The 27,981-nt window shown below is 43.7% G+C and overlaps 1 pseudogene; it reads left to right on the top strand.

Moving 5' to 3' along the window:
- Positions 1–31: 31 nt before the first annotated feature.
- Positions 32–27,981, top strand: LOC115637837 (annotated as a pseudogene).

Here is a 27,981-nt window from a genome sequence, read left to right as displayed (position 1 = left end):
ATAGACACTAGGTCTGGGGCCCCAAGGTAAAATGACAGTGATGGTGAGAGATCAGAGACTGGGATATGCCCGGTATGAGAAACACAGCCAGAGGAATGACCTACTCTGGCTTGTGGAGGGCCACCTTAGAGGCACCCCCAGAGAGAGTGGGGAGAAATGATGCCGTATTTGTAAAAAACTGGGTTCTATCTCCCCAAATTGTCCCATCTTTCCACCAATGTTGAGAGCAACCTAGAGCAGTAGCCTTCCCCTCAACCTTATGTATTTATCTTTGTGACTGGTTCAGGGTCTCTGCACATTCAGGCAGATGTAGCTATATCAGTCAAACCCAAAGCAGTTTCCCTTCTCAGAGCTATTGTCTCAAACTTTCCTGTAGATTCTGGGAGGTGGATTCATATAGTCCAACCCTCATCTCAAAGCAAGAGAAAACCCCAGGCACATTTTTACCCCAGTCCCCTAAGTGATCCTTTCAAGGATTGAGCTCACAACTGTGCAGTTAGTAGGCAAATATTCAAACCACTGAACTATCCCCTCAACCTTTAGCTCTCTTTATCTGGTGGTGATTTTCAGGAAAGGAGTGTATTCCTTACAGCCCAATAACACCTTATTTCAATGTGACTAGTTTCAACTGTGAGGATGTGACCGTACCTTTCCAACTTATGGCTGCTTCTGCTGCTTAGTCAAAGGCCTTAGCCTAAGAACCAGGTCTCATACTATCCTAATGAGTGAAGGCCCATACACAGGTGGACTGTGATTTTGATCCTTTCTTTTATACCCCTTAACTAGCTAAGTAATAAAAATAAGCCCAAATTCTTAAAATATATGCCTTTACAGACAGGCCTGAATATCTATATCCTAACAGGAACTAAATTGGCAGTGTCAAGTTCTGCATTGGTTCCCTTCATCCTCCAGGGACTTCTTCTGTAACTTTGGGCAAATCATTTAGTCTCTTTCTTCCTCAGTTCCCTTTCTGTATAAGAGGGACAATGACATTTGTCTATTACAGCAGGGTGTTGTGAGGACTTAGGGTTGTGCAGTGCTCAGATACTCTGTTATGGAGGCTGTATACATACATAAAATTGAATGAATGAAAATCTTGTTCAACAATTCTATCTCACAGAGCAGAGGTGGGCAAACTATGGCCTGCAGGCCACATCTGGCCTTCGAGATCGTCCTGCGTGGCCCTTGAGCTCTGAGCTGGAGAGGCTAGCCCCCAGCCCCTCCTCCGCTGTTCCCCCTCCCTCATAGTCAGGAAACAAGGATCAGAGTGGGTTGGATGTGGGGGGTTCTGAGTGGAGCAATCAGGGAGAGAGAAGTCAGAGGGGGTGTGGGCCAGACTGCTTGGGAAGGCACAGGTTTCCCTACCCAGCCCTCCACACTGTTTCAAATCCCCAATGCGGCACTTGGACCAAAAAGTTTGCCCAGCCCTGTCATAAAGACTATAATTAGGTTCTTTCATGTGGATCTTCTCTTGAAATTAAATAAATATAATTTCAGATTGAAGGTTTAGAATCTCAAAGCTGCCTAAGGGATTAAACATGCCTAAATCCCATGAAAATTTGATCATCTAGGTACCTAAGAAAGCTTGGAAGTATTTAGAAAAGCAAAACACACAGCGACCTCCAGCATAAATCTGTTAGAAGTTTGCGTTCCTCCTTGAGCACAGGAACCTTCCCATTAACCTTTTGATGGTGTTTTTCAACTCAGTGTTCCTCAGGGTGAAGATCATTGGGTTCAGTCTTGGTGTGACCACTGTGTACAGCACAGACACTGCCTTGTCCACTGTGAATTTCTGGAAAGGCTAGTCATAGACGAAGTCACAGGGCCTGTGCAGACTAGTTTGATGACTTGGGGGACATTGCATTAGAAACTGTCTAGTGTTTTGGGTCCACAGAAGGACAGTTGGATGATCAGAGCAAGCTCGACAATGGAATGGACAAAGCCACCCAGCCATGCTCCTGCCACCAGCCCCATGCACATACTTCTGTTCATGATAGACAGGTAGTGCAATGGCTTATAGACGGCCACATACTAATCAGCTGCCATCACTACTGGGAAGATCACAGTGCCGCCAATGAAGTGGAAGAAGAACATCTGGGTCAGACACCCATTGAATGAGATGGTTTTGTGCTGGTACAGGAGGTCCAATGGCATCTTGGGGGCAGTTATCTTGGCATGTAGTCCCATAGATTGGGAGAAGACCAGAAAGAGGAAGTTCTAGAGTTCACTGCTCTGAGAGATGCCTCCCAAAATAAATTCTGTCATAGGGCGGGGGAGATTCTCCTGCTCCATTTAGGGTCCTTGAACTATACCTGCAGGGAGGCCATTTATAAGAATGATGAACTCCTTGAAGTTCTTGCTGTTAAGTTACTGGTAACCACTCACAACCTTAACAAAGTTTTTGTTTTGTGCATTATTTTGCTTAGGAATTCCCTTTCTGATTGGGAAAGCACACACACACACACACACAAAATAGCAGTGTAATTGCAGTGGAAAAGGGTAGATGGTTAATTAGGTACCTAGGTCCCCTTATTTGTGGTGGCTCACATGCTAGATGAGTGTATGAACTACTGGGCTGTAGCGTCCCAGGCCCATTGTCTTTCATATTGGCAATTCATAGTGATTCTTAGTATTTTTGGCAGAAAGTTGGTGAGAATGATTCTATAGCCTGGTGGTTAAGGTAGTCATGGGGATTCTCAAAATAAAATCCTTGCTCCAGTCTATCTTTTAAGTATTTACACAAAATAGAAAAGCTTTAAGAGTGGAGATTGAGTAAACCCCAGACCCCAATATCCCAAAACTCAGGGTATGCTCCTCTCTTACATAAGACCTAAATTCAAACCCTTTCTCTGTATTAGGCAAAAAAGGAAATCAAATCCAGTTGTCCCACCTCACAGGTAAGTCTACGAACCACTAAGCTTCTGCTTATAACAAAGGCACCACCTCCTCGAAATGTTTGGAAATTTTTGATCCAGCAACAACTTCTGAAAAATATGTTCACTTGCTTTTTTATATTACTATTCTTCAATTACTGGTAACAACTGTCAATCTTAACTCCAGCTTGGCAAACTTTTTGTTTCTTGTTGTCATTTTTTCCTTTAGGGAATTCCCTTCTTTCCCCCATCACTGTGAAGTGACTGTGAGCATTTCCATTCTTTCAAATATTAGGTTTCTTTTTAAGTTCAGTCTTAACACTGAATTTCCCTGAAGCTCTATGCCCCGTTATCCACCATGACTTCCATCTGTCAATGACTTTCTTCTCCCTTTCCAGAGGAAATAATGCTGGGACTTACTGAAGAGCCAGATTGTTAAAGTTATTTAGGTGCCTTGTGGGATTTTCAAAAGAGCCTAGATGTCTAATATACAACACAATCTTTGTGTTTTAGGGACCCAGAGTGGGATTCACAAAGGTATTTACATGCATTTTGAAAAGTAGCTAATGGTCAAGTTTTAAAAAGTACTTAGGCATCGAAAAAAGCAGATAGGTGCCTAGCGGAACCTTCAGAAACACCTAAGCATGTTAGACATCTAATTCTTGTTGAAATCAATGGAAGTTTAGGCATTTTTGAAAATCCCGCTAAGGCCCTATCGGCATCTTTAGGTGCATAAATACTTTTGAATTTTTTAAAATCCCACTTTTTATCTGATGGAAGAGACTTAGAGCCAGGGACTGATCCCAGACCCAACTCCATGAAATAGTGCTAAGGTTTGACACATATTGCCTAGTTTTTCAAAGCAGCCTAAGGGTGTCAGATACCCACTCCTTTGAAAATCCAGGGCTAAACCCAGCAGTGCTGAGAACAAGCCATGTAGACCATGAACCTTTAATGAGAATTAGGTTCCTAAGGATATATCTGCACTGCAGCTTGGAGCAAGCTGGCATATTAACATTATCAGTGTGGATGTTGCAGTGCAGGATCTCAAGCCCATCTGACTCTCCTGGGTCTGAGCTTGGGTGGCTAATGTTAGGAGATGGGATCTGGGCTTTTAAATCATGAAGATAGCTTGGAACAATGTACCCTTAGGCTGAGGTATATTGGGCTTCCAGACTACGATTTCCAAAGATGTTTAGAGGAGTCAGGCACCCAATTCTCAGTACAAGCACCTGAATATTGAAATCCACCAGGGAGCATAAATCTTAGTCAATAGGAGCCAGATCTGTAAAGATATTTAGGTTCCAAATGATGCAGACCGGCACTTAGTGGGGTTTCAAAAGCACCTCTGCACCCAAACACTGAAAGCTATGGGAGTCAGGCACTTATGAATTCTCCACTAGAATCCTATGTGCATCTTTGGGTGTCTAAATATCTTTAAAAATCTGACCCTAATTCCTAAGAGGCACAAAACATTTCAGTAACTGAGGATGCATATGCATATGTGTATTTGCACAATTGTCCCATGTCAAACAAATGCTGGCAAACAAGCACAGCCAGGTGGAGGCAACTGGGCTCCACATCTCCTGCTGAAGAATGTAGAGAGGGAAAGGGTGTGACTCTCTATGCAGGCCGACATTACATGGAGGATTCTTATTATCAGCTTCTATCCCCTGACTCCACTGGTCTTGGTGAGTTTATGGTCTGCAGCCATTGCACAGATCTGGGAAGCAAATTCCCATTCCCATCCCCCCACGGGAACCATCCCTGCCCCAAAGCAGCAGATATTTCATTGCTTTGGTTAAAGTCTTCTACTTAGTGGGGAAGGGTGGCTCAATGGTTAGAGCACTAGGCTGGGACTTGGCAAACCAGCATTCAGTTCCTTGCTTCTCCATTTGCATCCTGTGTTTGACTGGCCTGGTATTGTGTTACTCTGCCCCATTTCCCTGTTGAACACTGTCCCTCCAAACAGCACCTGTCACTAGCCAGTGGAAGTTGTGCCTGGCCCACTGGCTACTGCAAGAGGGGACATTTCCATTGGTGTCCATGCCACTGCATGGAAATTAGCTTGACCCAGAGCACTGAGCAAGACATCAGGAATGTTGCTAAGGGCCCACAATGTGCTGGGTCAGTTAGCATCATCCCTATCCACTCAGCAGATAAGGAAGGATGATTGAGTCCTTAGGATAGCAGCCTGCCACTGCAGAGATGCAGGTTTCATCCCCTGTGCTGTCACACACTCCCTGACACGAGTCACTTACAGCATATTTTTAAAGGTGTTCTGGCTTCTTAAGGCAGCTGAGCACTTCTGAAAATCCCACTGGGCACCTGTCTACATTTCTGAGGTCTGACCACCTTTGGAAGCCTGACCCTTAGCCTCTCTGTGCCTCAGTTTCCCATCCCAGTGGGGATAATGCTACTTCCTTACCTCATTGGATTGCATTAATATAACTACTTGAAATATCTTGAGATGCTCATGTACTGCAGCCATTGGGCTGCTAGAAATACTTTAAATATATGATTACAAATACAAAGGCTGAGATTTTCATGGCTCTCTAGGGGACTGGGATGCTAAATTCCCTGTAAAATGAATGGGGGTTGAAGTTCACCTCCTTGAGCTGGCTTTGAAAATCTCAGCCAAGTAACGGTGAGTCTGACCTGGAGAGGAAACCTCCTTGTTTCTGTCCATTTATAGCCATCCCTGTGCCTAAGCACATTGCTAATACCCCCAGGCTGAATCCTAGTGTCTGAGAATGTTTTCATCAATATTTTAAAATGTATGATTAAAAATTGCAACAAATAAAGTTTGAAATCTCTGAAATTTTAATGAAACTGCACTTAGGTTCCTCGGCCAGCTCCAAAGCTAAAATATGATTTGCAGAAGCCAGATCTAAATGGCCAGATTTTTTTCTGCACTCTTCAGTCTAACAGATATCATGAGCCAATGGCTAGACGTTGAAGCTAGACACACTCAGACTGGAAATAAGACACATATTTTTCAAAGTGAGCACAATTAAGTACTGGAACAATTTACCCAAGGTCATGGTGGATTCTCTATCACTGGAATTATTTTGAGGACATTCTCTGACCTGTGTTGTACAAGAGGTCAGGCTAAATGACCACTATGATCCCTTCTGGACTTGGAATCTATGGGCTCTACGAATTTATGGGGAGATGTATGGGTTAGGTAATTTATATTTTGTAAGAATGCTATACATAGAAATGCTCTGGAAGCATCAACGGTCAAATTTTTAAATGTCTTTGAGTGCCTAAAGATGCAGATAGATACCTATTGGGATTTTCAAAGGCACTGAGATGCCCAACTCCTATTGATTTCAATGGGTGTTAGACACCTACATTATTTTGAAAATGCCACTAGGTACCTATCTGTAAGTATAAGTGTCCAAGTACCTTTGGAAATCAGGTCATAAGCGTTAAACCCTACTCAAAATATTATATCCTTATCTGAGCATTTCTCCCCTCTCCATAACACAAATGCATAGAAGCTGGTCAGAACTTCTAAATAAATGTATTTTCATCAAAATATGCTGCTGTTTCAGTGAAGTGGAGATGCTTGCCAGAGATGGATTGATTCAATTAGGTTTCTGATGGGAAGACTTCTGAGTTCCAGGGCTCTCAGATCGCTTTTGAGGATAGATAGATAGATAGATAGATAGATAGATAGATAGAAGAAACTGAAAACCTGACCTTTTTACTCCAATACCAGAAAGTTCAGCCAATTCCATTTCATGAAAATGTTCCAAGTGTTGTGGTTTTGTTCCATTGCAGAAGAAAAACAAATTTTGAAACTTTGAAACTTGTCACAAAACAGAATTGTCATAGAACAGTTTCAAATTCTTGGTATTGCAGTTAACATTTTCCATAGTTTATGTCTAAATTCTCAACCCTTCACTCTGCCATGTCTGTGATCTCAGGGCCAGCTGACTTTAAGCAATGAAGAATGCCACTGGGAAGTCACATCTCAGAGTTGTTCACCTCTCTCATGGTGAAGAAAACACATCTAGGTTCAAAGAAGTATCAGCCCCAGAAATCTCATTATATTATTTCTGACCTTTCCACTAACACTGGTATAAGATGAAACAGCTCTGAAATCCCTCGAGTTTCACTAGACAAGACCAATAAAAATTCTACATTGGGGATTTGGGCATTAGGCACCTGGCATTTTGCTTCCAAGGGAGATTATTGAGAAATATATGAAGTTTTCAGATTTGGGATTTACATATTGCAAGTGTTTTCCACATGTGTGGAGTTGGCTGAGCTTTGAGTTGCTGGAAAGTATGTGAGACTCAGGGAAAATTTGGACATTTGATTGGCTTTTGAGTCACAAAAAATCCCAGGACTCTTGAGTTTAGATTGCTATGTCACTTAGGTGTTTGTTTAAAAACTGTATAGATGGAAATATAGAATCATAAAAGATTAGGGTTGGAAGACACCTCAGGAGGTCCAATCCCCTGCACAAAACAGGACCAATCCCAACTAAATCATCCCAGCCAGGGTTTTCTCAAGCCAGGACTTGAAAAAATCTAAAGATGGAGATACCCTCACCTCTCTAGGTAAACCATTCCACCCTCTTAGTTATAACGTTTTTCCTAATATCCATCCTAGACCTGCCCCCACTCCAACTTGAGACCATTGTTTCTTGTTCTAACATCTGCCAACACTGAGAACAGCCTATCTCCATCCAGTGCCGGCTCCAGCTTTTCTTCCGCCCCAAGCAGCAAAGAAAAAAAAAAAAAGAAGAACTCAATCGAGCTGCCGCCGAACTGCTGTAAAAGAGGAAGAAAGAGAGTGAAGGACCTGCCACTGAATTGTCGCCGCTCTGATGCGGGCCGATTGAGCTGCCGCTGAAGTGCTGCCATTGCCGATCTGAATGTGCCTCCCCAACAACGGATACGCTACTGAGCCTTTCTATTGGCCGCCCCAGGAACCTGCTTCCTTCGCTGCTGCCTGGAGCCAGCCCTGTCTCCATTCTCTTTGAAACCCCCTTCAGGTAGTTGAAGGATGCTATCAAATCCCCTCTCACTTTTCTCTTCTGCAGACTAAATAATGCCAGTTCCTTCAGCCTCTCCTCATAAGTCATGTGCCTCAGCCCCCTAATCATTTTTGTTGCCCTCCACTGGTGTCTCCAATTTGTCCACATCCCTTCTGTAGTAGGGGGACCAAAACTGGATGCAGTGTTCCAGATGTGGCATCAATAGTGCTGAATACAAGGAAATGATCACTTCCCTCTATCTGCTGGCAATGCTCCTAATCATGCAGCCCAATATGCCCTTAGGCTTCTTGGCAACAAGGCCACACTTTTGACTCATATCCAGTTTCTCATTCACTGTAATTTCCAAGTCCTTTTCTGCAGAACTGCCATTTATCCAGTCCATCCCAGCCTGCAGCTGTGCATGATATTCTTCCATCCTATGTGCAAGATTTCACTTGTCTTTGTTGAGCCTTATCAGATTTCTTTTGGCTCAAGCCTCCAATTTGTCTAGATCACTCTGGACCCTATTCCTACACTCCAGAATATCTACCTCTCCCTCCAGTTTAGTGTCATTCACAAACTTGCTGAGGATGCAGTTCATCCATCATCCAGATTATTAATGAAGATATTGAATTAAACCAGCCCCTGCGGCACTCTTGCTTGATACCAGCTGTCAACTAGACATCGAGCCACTGATCACTACCTGTTGAGCCCAACGATGTAGTCAGCTTTCTGTTTACTTTATAGTCCATTCATGCAATCTATACTTCTTTAACTTGTTGGCAAGAATACTTTGGGAGACCATATCAAAAGCTTCGCTAAAGTTAAGGTATATCACTTCCATGGCTTTTCCCATATCCACAAAGCCAGTTATCTCATCATAGAAGGTAATCATGTTGGTCAGGCATGAATTGCCCTTGGTGAATCCATGTTGACTCTTTCTGATCACCTTCTTCTCCTGCAATTGCTTCAAAATTGATTCCTTTAGGACCTGCTTCATGATTTTTCCAGGGACTGAGATGAGGCTGACTGATCTGTAGATCCCTGGATTCTCCTTCTTTCCTTTTTAAAAAAAAATTGGACACTATATTTGCCTTTTTCCAATTGTCCGGGATTTCCCCTGATCACCATGAGTTTGCAAAGATAAGAGATTAGGAGTGAAGGCTCCTGATATTTTCTCCTGGCTCCAGGAGTGGAGTGGGGTTTTAGCAAGAGAAGTCCATGAATCCAGATTCCTGGGCTATATCCCCAAATCTGGGAGGAGAGTAGTGTATGAGGAGTTAGAAACAGGTGTGGAGGAAGCTGGATTCATAGATTTCACAAAATTAAAGGCCAAAAAGAACAATTAGATCATCTAGTCTGACCTCCTGTATATCACAGGCCATTAAATTTCACCCAGGTAGCCCTGTACTGACCCAGTGACTTGAGTTTGGCTAAAGAAGCGTGAGGGAGCCCAACTTCACCCTATTCCGGAGGAAGTTAGCAAGCTGTCCTAGGCTCAGGCTGGAGGGAGGATGATTAAAAAGAGAAAGCCTGCCACAGAAAGGGATGGCAACTGGGGGAAGATGGCTGTGCCTTGGAGACAGCAGGGTACAGGGGTAGATCAGCAAAGAGAGAGAGAGAGAGAGAGAGAGTTGTGGCACCTGCTGCCCCAAAACTGCCTGAACATGATATAGAATGAGGGTTACAAAAAGTGGGGAGATCTAAGGGTGGACTCTAATCCTGATCAGGACACTAAAAAACCTACAGAAAAGCTGGGTCTGGAAGAGGTGAACAAAAGACCAAGCTCTCTATTTCCTTTCTTTGTTTTGATTTTCCCTATCCTTGGGAAGGGAGGATAGAACCTGTTTTTGTTTGGAGAGACTCTAGTATGCCCGGAGCAGGGGAAGGACTTGATTGAGTGCTAGAGAAGGGAAGGATCCCATACCATCTTCTGGTGGAGATTCAAGGGCTCCCATCCACCATAGCATCTTCTAGGAAGGCATCCAGTCTGGATTTGAAGGCATCAAGAGATGAAGAACTCACCACTTCCCTTGGTAGCTTCTTCCAGTGGTGAATGAAAAAAAAATTGTGTCTAATTTGCATTTGTCTGGCTTGAGCTTCCAGCCATTGGTGGTTGTTCTGCCTTTCTTCTCTAGATCAAAGAGCTCTTTAGCACCTTCATTCCTCACTGAATCATATTGCATTTGGTTGTGTTAAAACACATTTTGTTTGAATATGCCCCACTTCCCAAGCAATCCAGATCACTCTATGTCACCACCCTGTCCTCATCATCCTGTATCAGTTCTCTAGTCTTTGGTCATCTGCAAGTTATGTCGGAAGCTATATATCTACTTCAGATCATTGATGAAAATGTTGAATGGCATCGGTACCGCAGAACCTCTCTAGAAATACCTCTGTTAGGTGATGAGTCCTCCGTTAGGATATAGATATTCAGGCCTGTCTGCAAAGGCCTATACTTGAAGACTTTACGTGTATTCTTGTCACTTGGCTAGTTATAGAGGTATAAAAGAAAGAATAAAAAATCACTGTCTGTGTAGTGGCCTTCTCTTACTGTGACAGTCTGAGGCCTGGTTCTTTAGCAGCCATAAATTTGGAAATGTATGGTCAAGTCCTCACATTCCAAACTAGTCATATTAAAATAAGGCAATCTGGGACTGTTAGGAAAGTGATTTGATCTATCACCTCCAGAAAAAGGGAAGAGCCTAGAAGATGTAAAAGGAAACTTAGCTTGATCGCATCCTGTCTGGCAAGAACTCACTTATCAATAGACAGCTGGAGAACTCTTATGTCTGTATAGATGTAGTTGTGAAATCCTTACTTCTGTATTGTTTTGTATGTCTATTTGCATGGTCTTTATCTGGTTCTGTGATTGTTTCTGTCTGCTGTATAATTAATTTTGCTAGGTGTAAACTAATTAAGGTGGTGGGATATAATTGGTTAGCTAGTCATGTTACAATACGTAAGGATTGGTTAGGTAAATTTTAGTAGAATGATTGTTTAAGGCATAGCTGGAAATATTACTACATAAATTAGGGGCAAACAGGAAGTAAGTTGGGATTCGAAAAATAAGGAAAAGGAACTTGAATTTAAGCTTCCTGGAAGTTCACCCCAATAAACATCAAATGGTTTGCACCTTCGGACTTCGGGTATTGTTGCTCTTTGTTTATGCGAGAAGGACTTTTTAAAAAAATCAGTCTGTTCACTAGTTCTTAATCTGATTAATATGTGCTGTGCTAAATTTGTATCAGAAAATCATGTGGTACTAAGCCAATACCTTACAAAAGTCTAAGGGTTAGATCAACAAAGGCGGTTAGGAGCTCAGATCTACTTTCGATGCCTGAATCCAATATTTAGATACTTAAAATCCCTGCTTAGCTTTCAGAATTGTGCACTAGCCCCTAGACTATACAGTCATTCTGTCTCTTCTTCTGGCATAACATTTAAGTAAAATACTTAAATATTTTATATAGCATAGAATAGCTTCCAGAGTAGAAACTGAAAGAAACATATCTCAATATGCCCTATAGACTAAGTTGGTTAGGACAGTCACCTAGCAGGTGGGTGACCTGGATTCAAGTTGTTGCTCTGAATGAGGCTGGGGGGAGGTTTAAATTGGGGTGTTGAGTGTGGTTGGCGACTGTTTAAAACACTGGGCGATTGGGCAAGATGACAAACCCTTTCGTTTTCTGCAAGAAGTTCCTTACCTACATTAGACGTCTGAGTTCAGGAGAGTGAACATAAGAACATAATGTAAGAATGTCCATACCAGGTCAGACCAAAGATCCATATAGCTCAGTGTCCTGTCTCCCACCAGTGGCCAGATGCTTCAAAGGGAATGAACAGAACCTGGCAATTATTCAGTGATTCATCCTTTGTTGTTCCATCATAGCATCTAGCACCAGAGGTTTAGGGACACCCAGAGCATGGGATTGTGACGCCGGTGATCTTGGCTAATGACCAGTCATGGAACTGTCCTCCATGAACTTATTTAAGTCTTTGCTTGAGCTAGTTATATTTTTAGCCTTCACAACATCCCCTGGCAATGAGTTCCATAGGCTGACTGTGCATTGTGTGAAGTACTTCTTTTTGTTTGTTTGTTTTTTAACCTGCTGCCTATTAATTAATTAATTAACCAATTAATTAATTAACCAATTAACCTAGTTCTTGCTTTATGTGAAGAGATAAATAACACTTTCCTATTCATTTTCTCTATGTCATTCATGATTTTATAGACTGCTAGCCTAGCACTCCTTACTCATCTCTTTTCTCTCCTCATATGGAAGCTGTTCAATCCCTTTTATCATTTTATTGTGTCTGCACCTTTTCCAATTCTAATATACATATTTTTGGATGGAATAACTAGAACTGTCTGCAGTATTCAAGTTGTAGGCGTACAAGGAAGTTATATGTTGGAATTATGATATTTACTGTTTTAGTATCTATCCCTTTTCCTATGATTCATAACATTCTGCTAGATATTTTGACTCTGGCTGCAGATTGAGCAGATGTTTTCAGAGGACTATTCACAGAATCACAGAATCACAGGATATCAGGGTTGGAAGGGACCTCAGGAAGTCATCTAGTCCAACCCCCTGCTCAAAGCAGGACCAATCCTCAACTAAATCATCCAAGCTAAGGCTTCGTCAAGCCTGACCTTAAAAACCTTCAAGGAAGGAGATTCCACCACCTCCCTAGGTAACCCATTGCAGTGCTTCACCACCTTCCTAGTGAAAAAGTTTTTCCTAATTTTCAACCTAACCATCTCCCACTGCAATTTGAGGCCATTACTTCTTGTTCTGTCATCTCCTACCACTGAGAACAGTCTAGTTCCATCCTCTTTGAGCCCCCTTTCAGGTAGTTGAAAGCAGCTATCAAATCCCCCCTCATTTTTCTCTTCTGCAGACTAAACAAGCCCAGTTCCCTTAGCTTCTCCTCATAAGTCATGTGCTCCAACCCCCTAATCATTTTTTGTTGCCCTCCAGAGGACTCTTTCCAATTTATCCACATCCTTCTTGTAGTGTGGGGTCCAAAACTGGACACAGTACTACAGATGAGGCCTCACCAATGTCGAATAGAGGGGAATGATCACATCCCTCGATCTGCTGGCAATGTCCCTAATTATACAGCCCAATATGCCGTTAGCCTTCTTGGCAACAAGGGCACAATGTTGACTCATATCCAGCTTCTCGTCCACTGTAACCCGTAGATCCTTTTCTGCAGAACTGCTTCCTAGCCATTCAGTCTCTAGTCTGTAACAGTAAATGGGATTCTTCTGTCCTAAGTGCAGGACTCTGCACTTGTCCTTGTTGAACCTCATCAGGTTTCTTTTGGCCCAATTCTTTAATTTGTCTAGGTCCCTCTGTATCCTATCCCTACCCTCCAGCATATCTACACTCCACCAAGTTTAGTGTCATCTGAAAACTTGGTGAGAGTGCGATGCATCCCATCAACCAGATCGTTAATGAAGATATTGAACAAGACTGGTCCCAGGAACAACCCTTGGGGCGCTCTGCTTGAAACTGGCTGCCAACTAGACATGGAGCTGTTGATCACTACCTGTTGAGACCGATGATCTAGCCAGCTTTCTATCCACCTTGTAGTCCATTCATCCAGCCCATAATTCTTTAACTTGCTGGCAAGAATACTGTGGGAGACCCATCAAAAGCTTTGCTAAATCAAGGAAAAACACATCCATTGCTTTCCCCTCATCCACAGACCCAGTTATCTCTTCATTAAGGCACGTAGGTTAGTCAGGCATGACTTGCCCTTGCTGAATCCGTGCTGATTGTTCCTGATCACGTTCCTCTCCTCCAAGTGCTTCAGAACTGATTTCTTGAGGACCTGCTCCATGATTTTTCCATGGACTGAGGTGAGGCTGACTGGCTTGTAGTTCCCTGGATCCTCCTTCTTCCCTTTTTTTTAAAGATGGGCACTCCATTAGCCTTTTTCCTGTCATGTGAGACCTCCCCCGTTCGCCATGAGTTTTCAAAGATAAGGGACAATGGCTCTGCAATCACATCCGCCAACCCCTTTAGCACACTTGGATGCAGCGCATCTGGCCCCATGGATTTGTGCTCGTCCAGTTTTTCTAAATAGTCCTGAACTGCTTCTTTCTCCATAGATGCCTGGTCACCTTCTCCCCCATAATGTGCTGCTCAGTGCAGTAGTCTGGGAGCTGACCTTGTTTGTGAAGATAGAGGCAAAAAAATCGTTGAGTACATTAGCTTTTTCCACATCCTCTGCCACTAGGTTGCCTCCCTCATTCAGTAAGGGGCTCACAGTTTCCTTGACTTTCTTCTTGTTACTAACATACCTGAAGAAACTCATCTTGTTACTCTTAACATCTCTTGCTAGCTGCAACTCCAAGTGTGATTTGGCCTTCCTGATTTCACTCCTGCATGCCTGAGCAATATTTTTATACTCCTCCCTGGTCATTTATCCAATCTTCCACTTCTTTTTTAAGTGGTTGTCATAGTATAAATCCCAATTCTGAACCTTAGCTTCCAAAATATGGGTACTAGCATGAATTCCCCTAAGCTTAATTACCAGCTTAGATCCTGTAGTGCTGCCACCAATCAGGACTTAGAGTAGAGTGCCTAATAAACTCTGGTCTCCCTCAAAACCTTCCCTGGGGACCCCCAAGACCCAAATTCCTTGAGTCTCACAACAAAGGGGAATAAACCATTTCCCTTCCCCCTCCTCCCCTCCAGGTGTTCCCTCCCTGGGCTCCTGGAGAGATATACAGATTCAAGCTCCGTGAATCTAAACAAAGGGATTCCCCCTTCCCCTTTCTTCCTCCCAGATCTTTCCCACCCTGGGTACACTAGGAGATCACCGTGATTCAAACTCCTTGAATCACAACACAGAGAAATCAGGTGGGTTCCTCCCCCTTTCTCTGCCCCTCCCTTCTCCTTCCCTGTTAAGTACAGACTCAATTCCCTTGAGCCTCAACAAGGGGAAAAATCAGACAGGTCTTAAAAGCAAAACTTTTAATAAAAAAAAATAATTGTAAATTGAAGATGAAATATTACAGGGTCTGTCAGCTTATAGAAACTGGAGAAAAAAGCCTCCTCCAGCAGAAATACAATTTAAAATACTTTTAGCCAAATACACATTAGACCCCTACCAGCCAGATACACATTTGCAAATAAAGCAAAAATAATCAAAAAGACTAAACCGCCTTTCTATCTTTTTAACTTAATAAATTGGAATAGAAGATTAGAGAGCCTGTAGGTACGTGTGGTCACTCTCAGAGCCCAGAGAGAACAAAGCAAAACCCAAAAAACACAAACAAAGGCATCCCTCCACCGAGATTCAAAAGTATCTTGTCTCCTGATTGGTCCCCTGGTCACGTGTTTGGTTCCCTGTTTGTTAACCCTTTACAGGTTAAAAGAGACATTAACCCTTAACTATCTGTTTATGACACGCCCCCCAAATCGCAAACAGTGGGGAACCTCACTGGCGGTGATTTCTTCCTAGAACTTTAGAATAAACAGATTAGTACAACACATGCACCTTTACATATACTACTAAGTATGTAAACTACAAGACTTTCTACATTTTAAGGACAAATTTTAACCAATGGATTCTGGGAAACTTTCACGAGAGAATGCATTAGCTACTTTGTTAGAAGCTCCTGAAATGTGTTGAATTTTAAAATCAAAATCTTAGAGAGCTAAACTGCATTGAAGCAGTTTTTTTGTTGTTTCCCTTGGCAGTATGAAGCTACTTTAGTGCAGCATGGTTGGTTTATAGCTGGAACCACCGTCCCCAAACGTATTGGTGTAGCTTTTCCAAGGCGTACACAATGACGCAGCATTCCTTTTCACTGACTTTCCCTCTCACGAGAAACACGACAGGATGGAAGTTGTGATCTGTTGCTTCCTGCATGAGAACTGCTCCTATACCATGCTCAGATGCATCCATGGTTACTAGGAATGGCCTGTCAAAGTCCGGGGCCCTGAGCACAGGGTCAGACATGAGTGTTGCCTTAAGTTGGGTAAAGGCCTTTTAACACTCATCAGTGCACTTAACTGCATTTGGCTGGGTCTTTTTGGTCAGGTCGGTCAGTGGGGCAGCGATTTGGCTGTAGTGTGGTACAAATCGCCTATAATACCCGGCCAAACCTAAGAAGGATTGGACCTGTTTCTTTGACTTTGGGACAGGTCACTTTTGGATAGCATCCACCTTGACCTGTAGGGAGTTTATGGTTCCTCGACCCACCTGGTGTCCCAGGTAAGTCACTCTGTTTTGGCCTTTTTGACACTTTTTGGCCTTAACAGTTAGTCCTGCCTGCCTGATGCGCTCAAAGACTTTTTCCAGGTGTTCTAGGAGTTCGGGCCAGAAGTCAGAAAAAATGGCCACATCATCGAGGTAGGCAACTGCATATTCTCGCAATCCTGCTAGTAGGCCATCTACCAGCCTTTGGAAGGTGGTGGGTGCATTTCGCAGCCCAAAAGGAAGTACATTAAATTCATACACCCCCGCATGAGTGATGAATGCTGACCTTTCCTTGGCAGGTTCATCTAGTGGTACTTGCCAGTACCCCTTGGTTAAGTCTATTGTAGATATGAATTGGGCACGTCCCAACTTTTCCAATAGCTCTTTGGTGCGTGGCGTTGGATAGTTGTTTGGACGAGTTACCACATTTAACTTATGGCAGTCCATGCAAAAGCGTATTTCCCCATCTGGTTTGGGTACCAGAACCACTGGAGATGCCCCTGCACTGGTAGATGAGCGGATTATACCCATCTGTAGCATGTTTTGGATCTCCTGTTGTATAGCAGTTTGGGCATGAGGAGACAACCGGTAGGGTGGGGTTCTAATTGGGTGAGCATTATCTGTGTCAATGGAGTGGTATGCCTGTTCTGTCCGTCCTGTGGTGGCTGAGAACAATGGGATGAAGCTAGTGCACAGCTCCTTGATTTGTCGCCGCTGCAGATGTTCCAGGGTTGTGGAGAGGTTCACCTCGTCCATGCCACTGTCACTTTTTCCTTCGTAGTAGACACCTTCAGGCCACTCAGCGTCATCTTCTCCCTGGGCTGTAAACTGACAAACCTGTAAGTCTCTGGAATAAAAGGGCTTGAGAAAATTAACATGGTACAGTCTGGGCTTTAGGGAGGAATTGGGAAATGCTATGAGGTAGTTAACAGCTCCCAGTCACTCTTGGACTGTGAATGGCCCTTCCCATGATGCTTCCATCTTATGGGCCTGTTGCGCCTTCAAGACCATAACCTGGTCTCCTACCTTGAAGGAATGCTCTCTAGTATGTTTACCATACCAGGCCTTTTTTTGTTTTTGAGCATCCTTTAGGTTTTCTTTAGCAAGGGCTAAAGAGTGTCGGAGGGTGTTTTGTAGGTTGCGTAAATCCCTCCCATTGCTGCTTCAGCAACTGTAATAGCTCCTTAACCTTGTGGCCATACACAAGCTCAAACGGTGAAAACCCTAAACTGGGATGTGGTACAGCCCTGTAGGCAAAAAGCAATTGTTGCAACACTAGGTCCCAGTCATTGGACTGTTCATTGACAAATTTACGTATCCGCCCACTCTCAAAATTTCCCTTCGCTCCAAGAGTATTAGAGAGGCATCTTGGCCTGGGGATCTTTGGTGTGAGGGTGGTGTAATGAACTGCACTCAGCTGGGGTTCTTTGGGCAGTTGGCCTTTATATGTCCCAGTTCATTACATTTAAAGCATCGCCCAGCTGACTGGTCACTGGGCCGAGGTGGGTTACTGGAGACTGGTAAGGCAGGAGAATAGGGTGTCTGTGGCTTCCCTCGGGTTGTAGGTGGGGTCTTGGGTTGCCCTCATTTATAGGGTTTATTGTCAGTGTGCCCCTGGGGTATTCGTTCCCCTTGACAGTAGCTTTTTTCTTTTTTGCCACTTCCATCCATTTGGCTCCAATCTCCCCTGCCTCGGTTACCATTTTGAGTTTCCCATTTAGGATGTACCTCTCTGTTTCCTCAGGAACACCATCTAAGAGCTGCTCCATTTGTATCAGGAGGTGCAGCTCATCCATATTGTTAATCTTTTAATCTTTGTCCCTGATATCCAGGCCTCATAATTCTTTGCAATGTGGTAGGCGTGTCGGGGGAATGACACATCTGGTTTCCATTTTAGAGCTGTGAACCGCCGACGAGTATGCTCAGGTGTTATTCCCATTCTGTATCTGGTCTTGGTTTGAAAAAGTTTATAATCTTTCATGTTCTCCTTAGGCATTTCAGCCACCACCTCTGCTAAAGGTCCACTAAGCTGTGGCCTCAGTTCTATCATGTACTAGTCTTCAGAGATGTTGTACCCAAGGCAGGCTCTTTCAAAATATTCCAAGAAGGCCTCAGTGTCATCACCTGCCTTGTAGATGGGAAATTTCTTGGGATGTGGAACAGTAACTGGTGAAGGGTTGTTAGGGTTGACTGGAGCATGCTGCCTAGCCTGCGCTAATTCCAGGGCCTGCCGGTGGGCCTCCCTCTGGAGTTCCAACTCTTTCTCTTTTATTTCCAGCTCTCTCCTGTGGGCAGCCTCTCTTTCTCTTTTTTCAACTCCATCTCTTGTAGTTTTTTTTCCATGTCTCGCCTGTGGTCTGCATCTTTGATTTGTTTCTCTGCATTCAGTTTTGCCCTGGAAGTCATGTTTCCTGCTTTTTTGGTGTTGGGGCACCCTCTGCTGGTTCACTGCCTGAACTACTGCTTCTTTGTTGCCTCCTTGGGTTTGCCTAGCAGCAGTGCCTTTTTTAATTTCTTCTACCTAATTTTTCGCATTTAAATTAAAACAAAAGAAAACCCTTTGGTATGCAAATGTGTTCTGCTGGTGTCTGTTGCTGACCACTTATGCCTGCTTTGTTTAACAAACGACTCTTGTTAAACCTTAATCTCTCTGCCTTCAGTGTACTCAAAAAGAAGAGAGAAAGAAAAAAAACCTGCAGACTTGCTTTTAAAATCCCCCTTTTCTCTGCTTATAACCAGCTAGCAGAGAAAAAAGAAAAATAATAATCTTACTGGCTTTTGGATTCTTATCCCAACTCTGCACATCATGTCATAGTATAATTCCCAATTCTGAACCTTAGCGTCCAAAATATGGGTACTAGCATGAATTCCCCTAAGCTTAATTACTGGCTTAGAACTCTGGTCTCCCCCAAAACCTCCGCTGGGGACCCCCAAGACCCAAATTCCTTGAGTCTCACAACAAAGGGGAATAAACTATTTCCCTTCCCCCTCCTCCCCTCCAGGTGTTCCCTCCCTGGGCTCCTGGAGAGATATACAGATTCAAGCTCCGTGAATCTAAACAAAGAGATTCCCTCTTCTCCTTTCTTCCTCCCAGATCTTTCCCACCCTAGGTACACTAGGAGATCACCGTGATTCAAACTCCTTGAATCACAACACAGAGAAATCAGGTGGGTTTCCCCCCCTTTCTCTGCCCCTCCCTTCTCCTTCCCTGTTAAGTACAGACTCAATTCCCTTGAGCCTCAACAAGGGGAAAAATCAGACAGGTCTTAAAAGCAAAACTTTTAATAAAAAAAAATCACTGTAAATTGAAGATGGAATATTACAGGGTCTGTCAGCTTATAGAAACTGGAGAAAAAAGCCTTCTCCAGCAGAAATACAATTTAAAATACTTTTAGCCAAATACACATTAGACCCCTACCAGCCAGATACACATTTGCAAATAAAGCAAAAATAATCAAAAAGACTAAACTGCCTTTCTACCTTTTTTACTTACTAAATTGGAATAGAAGATTAGAGAGCCTGTAGGTACGTGTGGTCACTCTTGGAGCCCAGAGAGAACAAAGCAAAACCCAAAAAACACAAACAAAGGCTTCTCTGCACCGAGATTTGAAAGTATCTTGTCTCCTGATTGGTCCCCTGGTCAGGTGTTTGGTTCCCTGTTTGTTAACCCTTTCCAGGTAAAAGAGACATTAACCTTTAACTATCCATTTATGACAGTGGTAACAGCTAATTTAGTCCCCATCATTTTGTATGTATAGTTGGAATTGTGTTTTTCCAGTGTGCATTACTTTGCACATATCAATACTGAATTTTATCTACAATTTGGTTGTCCAGTCACACAGTTTGTGAGATCCCTTTGTAACTCTTCGCAGTCAGCTTCAAATTGAAGTATCTTGAGTAATTTGGTAACTTTCACAAATTTTGCCTCCTGTTTACAGATCATTTAAGAATATGTTGAGCAATACTGGTCCTAGTGTAGTTTCTTGTAGGACCCTGCTATTTACTTTTCTCCACTGTGAAAACTAACCATTTACTCCTATACTTTGTGTCTTATCATTTAGCCAATTACTGACCCATGATAGCACCTTTCCATGCATCCTGTGACTGCTGAGTTTGCTGAAAAGCATTTGAGGCGGGACTAGGGTGGTCACACACACATTCCCGGAATACTAGAGATCCCTGCACTTCCAGGAACAGCGTTGGGCTCCCCGCTACCAATGTGACCTTATTATGCTGCATGGTGGATGCCATGTTAAAGGAAGTGCTGCCCTGCTTCTGCAGGTTGGGCAACAAATCAGCCAAAAAGAAGACTGTCTGGTATAAAACTGGTCAAGTGGGCCCCAACTCCATCTTCCCTCGCCCGAAGCTTGGCCCATCACTTCCATTCAGATCGGAACCCTTATTACTCCCACTCCATTGAGACCCCTCTCACTCCGAGGTCCCTCTCAACCACTTCAGCCAGCCCCACTGAGATTACCCTGTTTAGTTTGGTGAAAATTGGAAAGGCCTGATTTTAGTGGCCAGCTTTTACAGTTTTCCAATCTTTACCATCATCCATTGAGTTCTGACCAGAGTGGGCCAGGAGCTGGCCATAGAGGGGACCCGGCCCAGCTGGGTGAACAGCTTGGCCTAGAGAAGCAAGGAAGTATGTGACATTCTAGTTAATTAATGATAATGATTAATGAGGTACTAGCAGAGTATGGGGCCCACACAATGGGAACCAGACAGGATTTTGCTCTTCCTCTGGCTTGGTAAAAGAGAAACACATTATCCCCCAGCAACATGAGGTCTAAACTTGGCCCGTGGACTCCATGTGCATAGCACACCTCAAATGCAGTCAGCTCTGGGGTGGGGCAACTGGGTAATGACTCCACAGTGGCACCACATGAGGAAAGCTCACCCAGCACTGAGAATGAGCAAGCTCTGAGGCGAGGGAGCAGCCACAAAGTGACACCACATGGGGATGGCTAACCCAGCACTGATGTGTGGGGGGGTGAGTGTCCTAGCTTCAGGGAATGGACCTTGTTCAATGGGTGGACAGAGAGAGGGATCCCAGCACCTCTTAGAGAACACAGCACTGCCTTAGTATTGCCAACCATTGGCTGGGATTTACCATGTGTCCAAGGGGCTGCTGTGGTGGCTTTCAATGTGGCCTCATCTTGACACCTTACCTGTTGTGTTTGAGGGGGTGAGCTCTGTGTGTGTGTTTGATGGGGGTGGGGTTAGAAGACTAGGGGGCACTGAGGGGAAGAAGGAGGGGTCTCCCTGGCCCTCTTGTGGGTGTCCACAGATCATTCAGGGTTCAAATCCAGATCTCGCTACTCCCACCCACTCCAGAGACCAAGTCCCAGAGAGCCAGTGGCTCACAGAGCAGACATCAGCCACTCTCTTCTTCACAAAATCACAAAACAATGCCACACTGGGATGGCTTACCCGGCGCTGAGGGGTGTGTGTGTGTGTGTGTGTGTGTGTCCCTGCTTCTGGGAATGGGGCCTGAGTAGTGGGTGGAGAGAGCAAGACAACCCAGCACCTCCTGGAAGACAAAGCACTGCCTGAGTACTGCCAACCCCTGGCTGGGATTAGCCAAGTGCCTAGGGGGCTGGCACTGCAGGCTTTCAATGTGGCCTTATCTTGACACCCACCGTGTTTTGTTTGAGAGGGTGAGCTGTGTGTGTGGGGTGGGAGGGCAGAAGGCTGGGGGATGAGAGGCAGGGACATCTCCCTGGCACTGTTCTGGGTGTCCACATATCGTTCAGGGATCAAATCCAGATCTGGCAGTTCCTACACACCCCAGAGACGAAGTCCCAGGGACCCAGTGGCTCAGAGAGCAGATATCAGGCCTCTCTCACTCAGCTCCCTTCACAGAGGAGGCAGAAAGAAGAGGCTACTGAGATCTCACATCCAGCTTCCTTCTTGCTTTGATTTGTCCCTGGCTGCTGCATTGTTCTGCCATCTGCCCCTCACAGCTCCAACCACTAACCCGACCAGGCACAAAGTCAGCCTAGCAATTAGTAGAAGGTTTCTAACCATCTGAAGGAGGAGGTTCGGCAGCAGCCCCACAGAGGAGTTTTGGGGGCACACAACTTTGTTCGTTTCAACACAGAGGTAGAGAAATGTATGAGTGTGATTGCATGATGGAGCTGCTTGTGATGGTGGAGACAGGGCTGAGCAGCCCATGGGCTCACTTCCAGTTAATGTCCTGTGTTCCGAAAGCTCATGCTTAAGGTTTCATCTGGCCACCAGCAGGTGTCAGGAAGGGATCCCCCCGACCAATATATTGTGAGAGGGTTTATTTTATTTTGTTTTACTCCCCTTCCTCTGTAGCTCCTGGCAATGACCACAGCTGGAGATTGGGGCCTGGGGGCGGGGCCAGGCTCTGAAGTGGCACAGAGCATTGTCTGTCTCTCTCGAGTGGTTGGCTGGCTGATTCTTGCTCACATGCCCGGGCTCTCACTGATCAGCATATGTGGGGTGGGGAAGGATTTTTCCCTCAGTTCAGATGAGCAGTCACTTTGTCATGGAAGGGGCAGGGGGTCGCCTTCCTTTGCAGCGTGTGGGTGCGGTCACTCACCAGCACTATCTGGATGGGTCTCATTTAACCATTTCCCTGCCACAGCTGAGGTCTCAGGCACTGGTGCATCTTAGTCCCACCTGCTCTGCCTATAGCAAATAATAATCTAGGCCCTAAAGGTGCTAATTCTGTGTTCTCATTTCAGGTGCTCTCGGTGGCCTGTGCTATATGGGGGGAAGGAATAGGTGACTGGGTGGTCCCTTCTGGCTGCCCCCAGAGCCCAGAACTTCCTGACTTCCTGCCCTAATGTTCAGTGGTGGAGCCAGGTGGAGGGAAGTGGGGACCGGAAAAACAAAGGCGCCACCTGCTTCAGTGCTTTTACTGACGGAGCAGCGCTCCGGGTCTTCAGTGGCACCTCAGCAGCGTGACCTTCACTCGCTCCACTGGTCTTCGGCAGCATTTTGGTGATGAAGCTTCAGTGCCGCCTCCTGCATAGCACAGACCCCGAGGGCTGCCCTGTCAGTAAAAGTGTCTCAGTGGGTGGCACCTTTTTTTCTTTCATTCTCAGGTGAGTAAAATTAAAAAGGTGCCACTTGTGCTTGGTGGGGGAGCGGCTGCTGCCCTGCTTCCCCCCTAGCTATGCTACTGCCAATGTTTTATCCCTCTGGCACCAGTTCCCTATCAGAGCTGGGAACAGAACCCATTAGTCCTGATTCTCAGCCTCACCCACACTGACCACTACACCTGACTATCCTTCTTCCATGGAGCTCTGCTGATTTACACTAGCTGGGGATCTGGGACATTGTTTTTTCCACTAACACCCATTCAGTTCCAATGACTAATTGACATGGTGGAGAAAGGTACTCGAATTTCAGTTCTAATCCCTTCACCTCTTCAATGCAGGTGTTAGTGCTTCCAGGAAACATCTCCCAGTCCTCCCTGTAATATCCTAAGAAAACCAGGGAAGACCACATCCATTTCAGCCTCACCCAGTGTAATTTGCACTGTGAATTTAAACTGATATAGTTAAATGAATGCCAAAAGGGATGTGGATGTTCTTAATTCTGTTGAAACCTGATTATTCTGGTTTAGTTTAAATTAATTAAGAATAGGTTTAAACTACACTGAAATCAGCTTCTTTGTGACCAAGGTGTGTCCACACAGTAGTGTAACTACATCAGTTTAAAAGCCAATTCAAGTTATATGAATTGCTAAGGCTTAAAATTATTGATAGCATCCAGTAAACATTATTGTACTGGCCAATAGCTCTTCAGCAAAGAGCAGATTTTCATTTTAGACTGATAGGCAGACAACTAGATAAACAAAAAAGTAAGTGTGAGAATAGATAGGCAGTTAGATAGACAGATATGTCTCAGTTTAAAAGAAATAGAAAAGTGCTTTAAAACATTTTGGATGGATTGTTTTTCTCTTTCTTTCCTAAAGTAGTAAGAAAAAAACAAAATACAGTTCCTTTGTAAACCTCCTTCCAGTGATATTCTGATCTGTTGTATATTCTCTGCTCTAAGATAATCAGATCAGATACTTCTCTGGGTTTCTCCGGGTCCCAGAATTGACACAGGATATTTTACATCAAATTTGGAAATACATAAAAATATATTTATTGATTTAACACTTCCCATTTATCTATTTTAATTTTACCAATCTAATCTACGAATTAATAAAATACATATTTACCACTTTAATATTTGACTTTAACCTGGGAATTAGCATAATATAGTGTTCATAACCCAATATTTCAACAAATTCTGGAAATTTGTCCTATACAGAATTATTAACTCAATATTTTAATCGGTTCTGCAGGTTAAAAAAATGAGAACCATAAATGTAATATTTTAACCAAATCTAAAAACGTATGCAGTTTTCAGTTTTTGTTTTTTTCATAAAAACTAGACATTTATATACATATTAGCTTAAAATTATAACCATTTATAGTACCATTTATCATTAATACAATTTTAAGTACCATCTGTGAAGTACCATTTATCATTAATACAATTTTAATAACATCTGGAAAATAGTACAAAATATACTTACTAACGTAATATTTAATCAAATCTAGAGAAAAGTAATGTTTAATTCTTAATTTACTATTTTAATGAAAATAAGAATATATCATTACTAAATATGTTAATGATAATAGGAATTCTTGTCAGAGGTGTTGTCAGATGCTACCAGTGTGGTGCTCTGCTCTCTCCAGTGTTGGTATCACTCGGCTGTGTGCATGTGTTTCGTCTGTGTGCTGTCCCAGCTCTTCAAAGATAGCTGCCACAGCAGACCCGAAGAGAACCCCCAATGACCACAGAGTCTAGTAAGGTATGAAGGCACTTCGGCCAGGTTTATTGCCGTACTGGACACAATAATAGTTCCCTGTAGACTTCTTAGTCTAATTCAGGGCATACTACGAGTATGTGCCCCTGGTCAATGGACTCGGCTCAATCAGTGGCGGGACTTTCCACTGCCCCCTCAGCCGGACAAAGACATCGCCCCAGGGATGCATTCTTATACACAGCTACAAACAAGTTACACATCACTCCTGACGTATTGAGGTGCAACCCCTCTACTTAGCAAGGTACAACCCCTCTACGTAGTAAGTGCCGCCTCTCACCTTGTACATGTTGGTTAGAACAAAACAACTCTATCCATCATATTACCCTTTTGGCCCTGTCATTGGGATGGATCAGCCTGTTCCTTGTTATCTGTGTGGAATGTGCAAGTATGTGAATGTTCTGATTTCTAGTGTTCAGTACCTTTTAGGTACGTATCTTCTTGCAGTATCAGCCCTTTCCTTGCCAGCTTCTGTGAGCAGAGCCTGCCTCTGGCTCACAGCTTAACTTTGCTTTATGTTAGCAAAGTCTTGACCATTACTTTAGTTCAGGTCTCAGGCCTCATACCGGGCCTCTGATACCAATGTTTATGTCTCAGGGTCTCCTCTTACTACACCATTTATCATTAATACAATTCTAATAACATCTGGAAAGTAGTACAAAATATACTTACTAACATAATATTTAATCAAATCTAGACAAAAGTAATGTATAATTCTTAATTTACTATTTTAATGAAAATAAGTCTATATCATTATTAAATATGTTAATGATAATAGGAATTCTTATCCAATATAATTATTAATGCAACACGTTTAATAAATATGGAAATCATCACAATATATACTTATTAATGTAAGATTTCAATCAAAAATCTATAAATTAACATAGTATGTAAATATTAATTTAACGTGTGAAATGAATCTGGAAAACAATAATATATGGACTTACTATTAATGAGAAATGAATACAATATCTACTTCTTAATTTATTATATTAGTTAAAATGGTAATTCATGATATACATAATTATTCATTTGTTATTTAAATGGGAAGTAGAAATTGATAACATATATTGGTATAAAATTATTTTAAATATACGAATTGAAATCTTAGGTAGTTATTTATTTTTAATCAAAATTTTGAATACTTTTCATTTTAATCAAATTAATATAGCATGCTGTTGTTAATTTTACAGTCTGAGTCTCAAAATTAATATAAACTGTAACTCTTAATTTACCAATTTAATCTATTTTGGAAAATATAATGTGTAAAATGCTTGGGGCACAGACATTTTTTTTAAATATACACTAATATAAACCATAAATACTATAATTCTCATTTGACTCTATACATTCATTTCAAGCACAATAATAATTTGTAGAGTTTAATCATATTGATACATTCATATAGATTTTTATATATTTGATCTAGATTTTCCTTCAGCAGAGCCTTTTGGGCCAATCCATGATTAATGTCATCCTTGGAGCTGTCCAAGGAATTTTTAAAGGTCCTCTCGAATCAGTTCTGTGCCACTCATTAGCTAGACGGGGGGAAGGTTTGGGGTACATTTGCCTAAGGTGCTTTACTGGTTTAGGATTCCAATCCTATTTACCAAAGGGATTTAGGACCAGACACTCAAGTGGATTTAGGTGCCCAAATGTGAAGCCCCAGCCCAGTCAATTCCTTGTTAGTCTTGAAGAATAGGGAGGAGGGGACATTAAAGCAGCTCATTCTGCTTCTGTGGCATCATCCACTGTTTTGACCATCACAGATGGGGTTTGTGAGCCTAGCCAGGTCCATAGGAGCTGATCAAGCTATGGAAGCAGGAGCAAGAGTCCATTGGTCAGGCAGAACAGCTGGCTCAATACCTCAGTGCAGGATCTTTATCCAGTGCAGAGGGTTTCCAAAGGCAGAATAAACCCAGCTCAGTGTCAGATCCCAGGCAAAATTTGAAATATGATATGCAGGAAAGAGAGAGAGAAAGTGGTTGTGATTGTGTGTGTGCTAGATCCTACTACTGTAACCATTAGACCCCTCTCCCCTCCCAGCATTCTGGGTAGAACCTGTGAATCCTCTTGATTGTTTCCTTTCATCTCCAGGGCCCCCTGATACATCCAGCCAACGACACTATCCCAGTGACCAAGTTCATCCTGCTGGGTTTCACCTCCATAGACTGGGAGAGCCGCACTTTCCTCTGTGCCCTTCTCTCCTCCGCCTACACTGGGACACTAGCAGGCAACCTGTGCATTGTGTGGACCGTGCTGCGGGACTCCTGCCTCCAACGCTTGCCCATGTACATCCTGCTGGGGAACTTCTCCTGGCTGGAGATCTCCTACCACGGTGCCAAAGATGCTCTCTGATCTGGTGTCCCCTGGCCTTTCCATCTCCTTCCCTGCCTGCTTTATGCAGTTCTATTCCTTCTTGTCCATGGGGGCTACCAAGTGCCTCTTCCTTGCTGCCATGGCCTTGGATAGGTACCTGGCCATCTGCCACCCCCTGTGCTACCCCGTTCTCATGTCCCCACACAGCTGCTGGGTGCTGGTCTCCTCCTGCTGGCTTATCGGCTTCCTGTGGGTCATAGTGCCTGTCACTCTCATCTCCCAACTCTCCTTCTGTGGCACCAACACCCTGGATCATTTTGTCTGTGACCCAGCCCCATTGCTGGCTGCCTCCTACACCCCAGCTCCCCAGGCTGAACATTCCGGCTATGCCCTGAGCTCCCTCATAATCTTTGCCACCATCCTCTTCATCCTGGCATCCTATGGGCTAGTCACCAGAGCTGTGCTGAGTCTGCCAGCTGGGGCTGGGCGGCACAAGGCCTTCTCCACCTGCTCCTCACACCTGGCTGTTGTGGGCCTGTTCTACGGCTCTGGCATGGTCAACTATGTCAGCCCGGCAGCCTCGGGGGCCAGTGGGAAGGTGGTGACTCTCTTCTACACAGTGGGGACCCCCCTGCTCAACCAGCTGATCTACAGCCTGAGGAACAAGGAGATGAAGCAGGTCTCTTAAGAGGACCCTGCTAGGGGAGCAGTAG

This window comes from Gopherus evgoodei, chromosome 21 (genome assembly GCF_007399415.2).
Source record: "Gopherus evgoodei ecotype Sinaloan lineage chromosome 21, rGopEvg1_v1.p, whole genome shotgun sequence".
NCBI lineage: Eukaryota > Metazoa > Chordata > Testudines > Testudinidae > Gopherus > Gopherus evgoodei.
The sequence above is the reverse complement of the archived record's forward strand: the minus strand, read 5'-3'. Positions and strand labels throughout refer to the sequence as shown.